This window comes from Athene cunicularia, assembly GCF_003259725.1.
Source record: "Athene cunicularia isolate RWA chromosome 18 unlocalized genomic scaffold, athCun1 chr18_part1, whole genome shotgun sequence".
Taxonomy (NCBI): domain Eukaryota; kingdom Metazoa; phylum Chordata; class Aves; order Strigiformes; family Strigidae; genus Athene; species Athene cunicularia.
The window spans coordinates 3,493,836-3,501,706 of NW_020799123.1; positions in this window are offsets into that span (position 1 = coordinate 3,493,836).

Genomic DNA, 7,871 nt, shown 5'->3' on the forward strand with positions numbered 1-7,871 from the left:
CCTCTTACTGCTTTTCTGTATACTCACACGGAGAGAGAACATGGCTAAACATCTTTGACAACAACAGGTCCAGAGGGGCAATAGACCCTCTGTCCAGAGCCCTATCTGCTCTGGTCCATTATTGACCCCCAGCTACCCTGGAAAGCTGCATTATTCCCTCCCTCCCACAGCAGCTATAACCAGCCCTGCACACCTCCTTCCTCATGGCACTGAGGATCAGAGAGGCAAAAGCTTCTGGTAAAGTCTGTTTGCTGAAAAACACAGTACCTAGTTCATCAAAGGTATTCACAAATTCGAGTCAAATTCAGAGAGCTGTTACCTCCCTCTCTCAAAGGAGCAATCAAGGAACAGCAGCATTTTGCAGTCACCTTTCACATGGAACATGCCTGGTTTTGCCACAAACTGAGATGACTCTGAAAACACACAGGGATGGAGCAAATGGACCCAAATCAGAGCAGCCTACAGCCAGGCACAGGACAGACTCCAGCTCCACAATCCCCCAACTTCGCACCCCAAACTGGATGACTTCATCTCCTCTCACTGCACTCACTGCTGCACAGATCCCAGCTGAGCTAGTTAGCAGGACAGCTGTGCACTGGTTTACAGTAGGAAGACTCTTTGGTAGAGCAACAACTAGAAGTGTAATCATTTTTTTAAATGAAAACTGATCCAAACCTGACAGGGATGCCAGCACAGACTGAGAATCCCAGAGGAGAGGTCTTACTTGGGAGATTTCTGGAATTTCCTGCTTCTGGACCAATTACAAATAGCACAAGATCATAATGATATATTCTAATGACAATGGGCCATGTCACTCATCATTTTGCTTTTGGCCTGAAACTTGGAATTACAGATGCAATAATGGGAAGAAAAAGCCTTTTTTATTATTATTATTTTTGCACTTACAAGGTTTTCTCAAAGACTCTTCAGGGAGATAGGAGTGTTGTTCTTCCATCTGTATTCTTTCACCCATCCCATCTTTATAGACCCTCACCTGGCAAATGACATATGTTTCTGGAACATGTTCTCAGGAATTTGAGTAAAGGATATTATAGTTATAAACGAGAACATCCGCACTGCCTGGCAGACAGTGCATTCACTGTGTTCAAAGAATAAGCCTCAGACATTTCAGAAAGCCTCAGAAAAAAAAAAAAAAAATCAAGGGGACATTGATCCATATGGATTTAGATATTTTGAACTGTTAAAGTTTCTGCACACCTTGTAACCCTTCATACATCAACACCATCAATAGCCCTGAGAGAGAGAGGGAAGAACTCTTATCCCCACTGTTCTGATGGGGGGACTAAGAGATGAAGAACATGGGCTCAACACAAACCAAGATCTTGAATGCTGACTTTATAAACTCTCAGTGGACACCTTCATACTGGGCAAGACTTCCACTGAGTTGTATTGAAACTTAATGAGTACTAAATCTGTCATTGCCTCAATTTGTGAGCTGGAAGAGATGGTTCATGCTGACTAAGTTGCCATTCCCCACCTATTCAATACTACACATTGCACACAGTCCAACTCTGACGACATTGTGGTTACTACTGCTGTACTACCCAAGCAAGCACCCAGGTCCCACGTGTTTGGTGCTGTACATTCATGTAACAAAAGTGAGGCTTTTCTTACAATTAGGAAAGCAATGAAAAGTTTAAGCTGGAATGGACCCATGAAGGAATCCTGTTGAAGCCCAAGCAGGGCTGTTTCCAAAGCTAGCCTAGGTTGCTCAGAGACCTGCCCAGTCAAGTACTGAAAACCTCCAAAGGACAGATATTTCACAGCCTCCAAGATCCTGTTGCATTGCTCCATCACCCTTCTTGAAGCTTAGCTTTGCCATTGTTTCAACCCACCAGTGGCCAACCCCTCCCTCTACCACAGCCTTCCTCCTGTCCGCAGCAGTCACCCGGTACCCACCCGCTGACTGCAAACCTTCTGGGCGCCCCTTCCACTGGGGGCTGAGTAGCTCTCTTCACCAGGGCCAGCAGGTTGAGGAAGGTGATTCTGCCCCTCTACTCCACTTTGGTGAGACCCCACCTGCAGTGCTGCGTCCAGCTCTTAGAGTCCCCCGTACAGGAAAGACATGGACCTGTTGGAATGGGTCAGACAAGGCCACAGAAATGATAGGAGAGGTGTTTCATCACTCCCATGAGGACAGGCTGAGAGAATTAGGGTTGTTCAGCCTGGAAAAAAAGAAGCTCCAGGGAGACCTTGCAGCCTTTCAATACTTAAAGGAGGCTTACAAGAAAGATGGTGACAGGCTTTTTAGTAGGGCCTGTTGCAATAGGACAAGGTGTAATGCTTTTAAACTAAAAGAGGGTAGATTCAGACTAGATACAAGAAGGTTTTTTTATAATGTGGGTGGTGAAACACTGGAATGGGTTGCCCAGAGAGACAGTAGACACTCCATCCCTGGAAATGTTCACGCTCAGGTTGAACAGGGCTCTGAGCAACCTGATCTATTTGAAGATGTCCCTGTTCATTGCAGGAGGGTTGGACTAGATGACCTTTAAAAGTCCCTTCCAACCCAAACTATTTTATGATCCAGCCTCTTGGCAGGAAAAAGGGATGTTGCCCATAGGAAAGGTAGCTAAGAACCAGCTGAGGCCAGCCAACATCATTTCTATAGCCCACTCCTTGCCTCCATCTGAGAGGCCTCAGGAAAGCAAATGGCCGGGAATGGGCTCCAGGCCAGGTGAATTGTCCTGGCAGGCCAGATGCATCTCATGAGCCAGATACTGGGCAGCCCAGCTTGAGACTATAAAACAGCAAAATCTCATCACTGTTTATGGCCCAATCCAGGCTCACACTCAAACTGTATCCCAAGCTCCTCACCCAAAACGTAGGCAGCAGTTTTCCAAAATCTGGAGCAAAGCCCAGAGCACAATTTTCCAGCTCTGGCCACCTTATTTCACTGATGCTTTTGCATTTCTGATGTCAATATCATTTTAGGTAATAATATGTTTCAAGTCAATTCACTGCCTGGCCTTCATGTACATACAAAGTCTGACAGGCAAATAAAGAAAAAGGAACATATATTCGATAGATTTAAAAGCTGTTTCCATTTGGATTTCCTTTTAATGGAAACATTCTGTTGGTCTTTGGTTTTGTGGAAGTTGGGGGTGCTGGATTTCTTAAATAGAACATAATTCAGGGGCCAAATTTGACTTAATGGGGTCCTGTCAATCCCTTGAAATACTGCCTCAGAAAACTGCAATTAAAAAAGTGTTTTAAAACAACAGGACAGACACTAAAGTGGATAGGGTAGATTGTCGAAATGGTCTCCAGCTCACTGCCTGGCTTTTTGGAAGTTCTGCATGATTTTTATATAAGCATGATTTTAAAATGAAAAGTAAAGTAACAGAAAAAATACAGAAGCTTCACATGCAGATGTCATGTTTCATGAATAACCCATAAGTTGCCATCCAGGACTCCAGAACATCACCACCCACCTGGACTAGGAAGTTCAAACCCATGAGCACATGGTGACCAAAGCAATGCAGCACATGTAACCTAGTACTGATGGCAAGTACAAGAATATTTACATGCACATTTCTGCACACACAATTCAACACTTCAGAGCAAGCCTATAATAAGAGTAACACACCCATCAAGTCAGCAGCAATATAGCAAGCTGCTCTGACAAAAAAAAAATTCCCTAAGGACTAGAATATCACTTCTACTGTCCAAGGGCTTATAAAACATTAGTAGTGGTGGAGAAATGGGTTTAAAGATAGAGAAAATTGCTGGATTCATTTCTCCTCAAATATTTACCACAATTTGTACTAAAAAACTTCATTTTGATAGATCCATGTTATTACAAGTATTTGCACAGAGCAAAATGCCAGTGAAGTTGTTTCCCTTTCCCTCCCCTTTGAAAGAGCGAGCAGAAGCTTTGGTGCTCTAGAAGATAGCAAAACCAAAATCCCTCAGTGACAATCTGCCACAGAGAAGCACTCAAGAAGGTCTCCTGCCACTTAGCTACCCACACGCTTTACCCTTCATGTTAGGTGCACATCAACCAAATATGTCAGCAGCAACAAGCTTCCCGGGAGCCGGAGTCCAACAAATCAGTGCAAAGAAAGACACCACCAAATTCTACCACACAAGATGATTTCCAGATTTGCCTCAAGTTTTTGTAGAATCCTAGAATGGTTTGAGTTCAAAGGGACCTTAAAGACCATCTACTTCCTACCCCCTTGCCATGGGCAGAGACACCTTCCACTCCCCCAGGTTGCCCAAAGCCCCGTCCAACCTGGCCTTGAACTCTGCCAGGGAGGGGGCAGCCACAGCTTCTCTGGGCAGCCTGTGCCAGGGCCTCACCCCCCTCACAGGGAAGAATTTCTTCCTTATATCTAAATTAAATCTACTGTCTTTCAGTTTAAAACTGTAACCCCTTGTCCTATCCCTACACCCCCTGATAAAGAGTCCCTCCCCACCTTTCCTGTAGCCCCTTTAAGTCCTGGGAGGCCGCTCTAAGATCTCTCCAGAGCATTCTCTTCTCCACCTGAACCCCCCAACTCTCTCAGCCTGTCCTCCCAGGGGGTGCTCCAGCCCCCTGAGTATCTTCATGGTCTCCTCTGAACCCGTTCAAGCAGCTCAATGTCCTTCTGATATTGGGGGCCCCAGAGCTGGACCCAGCACTGCAGGAGGGGTCTCACGAGAGCAGAGTAGAGAGGGAGAATCCCCTCCCTCGCCCTGCTGCCCACACTTCTCTTGACGCAGCCCAGGACACAGTTGGCTTTCTAGGCTGTGAGTGCACATTGCTGGCTCACAGCCAGTTTTCCATCCACTAATCCCCCCCAAGTCCTTCTCCTTGGGTCTGCTCTCAATCCACTCATCACCCAGCCTGTGTCTGTGCTTGGGATTGCCCTGACCCATGGGCAGGACCTTGCACTTGGCCTTGTTGAACTCCACGAGGTTTGCACATGTCCCTGTCTCCAGCCTGTCCAGGTCCCTCTGGATGGCACATCCCTTCCCTCCAGCGTGTCGACCACACCACACAGCTCGGTGTCATCAGTGACCTTGCTGAGGGTGCCTCGATCCCACTGTCCATGTCACCAACAAAGATGTTAAACAGCACCAGTCCCAACCCCTGAGGATGCCACTCATCTCTGCTCTCCCCTTGGACATGGAGCCATTGACCGCAGCTCTGAGTGCAACCATCCAACCAATTCCTTATCCACCGAGTGGTCCCTCCATCAGATCCATGTGTCTCGAATTCAGAGACAAGGATGTCAAATGCTTTGCACAGGTCCATGTAGATGACATCTGTCGCTTTTCTGTTATCCACAAATACCATAACCCCGCTGTGGAAGGCCACCAAATCCATCAGGCACGATTTGCATACCATGCTGGCTGTCACCAATTGCCTCCTTATCTTCCATGTGCCCTAGCAGAGCTTCCAGGAGGATCTGCTCCATGATCCTGCCAGGCACAGAGGTGAGACTGACTGGCCTGTAGTTCCTGGGCTCTTCTTTTTTCCCTTTTTAAAAATTGACGTTACATTTCCCTTTTTCCAGTCAGCGGGAACTTCACCAGGCTGTCACAGCTATGATGGATAGTGGCTCTGCCACTTCATCTGACAGTTTCCTCAGGACCCGCAGATCATCTCATAAGGTCCCATGGGCTTGTGCACCTTCAGGCTCCTTAGATGGTTTTGAACCTGACCTTCTCTCACAGTGGGCAGTTCATCCTCCCAGTCCCTGCCTTTGCTTCACACATCTTGGGCAGTGTGTTATTCTTTGATTATACTGACATCTAAAGGTCATCAAATTAACTGTGTTAAACTTCCTGGCATGATTCTTTCTGCTTATTTTTCCCTTATCTGATCTCATCTCTAAAAATCAATGAACATTTGTTAAATTGTTAAAAAAAATGGAAAACTGGTAACACATTAAAGATCTTTCACTGCTTCAGTTTCTAAATAAAAAACTTATGAAAAAATAAAAATACATCTGCCTGTTAGTGCAAATATATCTGAAGGATCAAGAAGGTAATGTGGACTCAATCCTAGATTTACCTCTGTTACACCCTTGGCTTCTAAGAAGAAACTCCAGGTATTCAGCAATACAAAGAAGAATTAATCTGGCCCACAAATCATGATTTTCAGCAGTAAATCTTCCTATTATAACAATTCATAAGTACTGGGCTCACATAGACAGCTAGACCAGGATATTTCAAGAGGTCCACAAGTTGTATCTGTACATCATACCCTCAGGAGCCAAACTGAGATGGAGATCATGCCAGACAGTTTTACAAAACATTTCCACAAAGCTCCTGGAGTGCCAAGTGAGGAGCTGAGCCAGGGATCCCATTCTGGTTGAAAAAGAGGTGTCTTCACAAGCATGATGGCTAACATAGACACAGCTCACTGGAAAACTTCAGAGCAAATGGTGCAAACAAGTCTTAACAGCTAAACCTCCCTCCATGTCACAGGAATAGAACATGCACAATGCCCTCTCCTCACAGGGATTTGCACATGTATTTGCTACCAGCCATGACTAATTATCCTTCTAAACAAGAGTCAAGCTCTGCCCTAAGCAAGTGATAGGAGAGGGGACCAAGGTTTGTCTGCATAAGCTGAAATCCCATTTCACATCCAGGTGACAGACCCTGGAGCTCCCTGCCATCTCTCCTGATATCCTACTCAGTGTTCCCAGCCTTCAGGGAAAAAGATGGCCTAAACCAGCCATCACACAGGCAGGGATTAACTGAGTTTATACACATAGGCCACTTGGTGCCACACGTCCAACAGCTCAGAGCAGTAGCAGCCCTAATGCTGACAGTTGAGCTGGATCAACCCAGTGCCCATGACAGGTACAAAGCAGCTCCACAACCAAATGGACCTACAACAAGTTGTACTGGTGGGGGCAGGAGCCAGCTCTCCACAAATGGAGGTAAGTGCATAAAGTCACAGCCCAGTCTTGGTCAACCCAGCGTCACCCCACAAGCAACCAACCTGGAAAAATCAGGCAAATCCTCAAGGACACTTCAAAAAGAAAGGCAGGTCTCAAAAAGGGTTAAACAGAGGGCAACAAACTTATTCACATATAATGTCTCCAAAGGGGGACATACAAATGAAACAAGCCATTTACCCAGCTTTAACCCCCCCGCTGCTCAACCGATGGAAAACGACCCCCCAGTTTCCCCTTCTGCAGCCAAAGCAGAACTGCGAGCTCAAAGCCGTGCAGCCCAGGAGCCCTAGTGCCCGCCCACAAGTGCTTTGAACCTCTATTATTATTTATAATCCTGCACACATGGACACAAAGAAGCCATCAGCTTCCCAGAGCCAGCCTCCTTGAAAGGATGAGCACCTCCACTCGAAGGGTAAACACCGGCTTTTGAGCCCCCACATGCCAGGCTGCTGTAAGGAGACTGGCACTGAATTAGCCACTAATCAGATTAGGATAAATTGCTTTAAACTGACGTTCAGGAGTGAAAGGCCCCCACCTCCTCTACGGGGGCAGAACCCAGGGCTTTAAGCAAACCTGACCGCTGCAGCTTCACACCCAGAGCATGAAGTATTTGCCTTATTCCAGCCAGCAGTTTTATTATCTTAATCACAGATGAAACAACTGTATTTGGGGGCCAAGGAAAGGGAGGGATTGAGGTTAACCAGGCAGAGCAAGCATGCTGCTCTCTTACAGGCAAAACACAGTGTGGCTGGGGAAATTGCTCGCAGTATCGAGGTGGCAGTTGGTGGAGGGCTCTGAGGACAGCCAGGCTGAGCAGTGGTGAGGATGCCCTCAGCCCTGAAGTGCACATGTTAGAGTGGGCAGAGGAAGGCAAGGTCAGCGGCAAAACCCTGCAAACCCAAGCAGAGATGCCCAAAGGACTGCCCATGTTGCTGCCAGGCTGTCTGAACA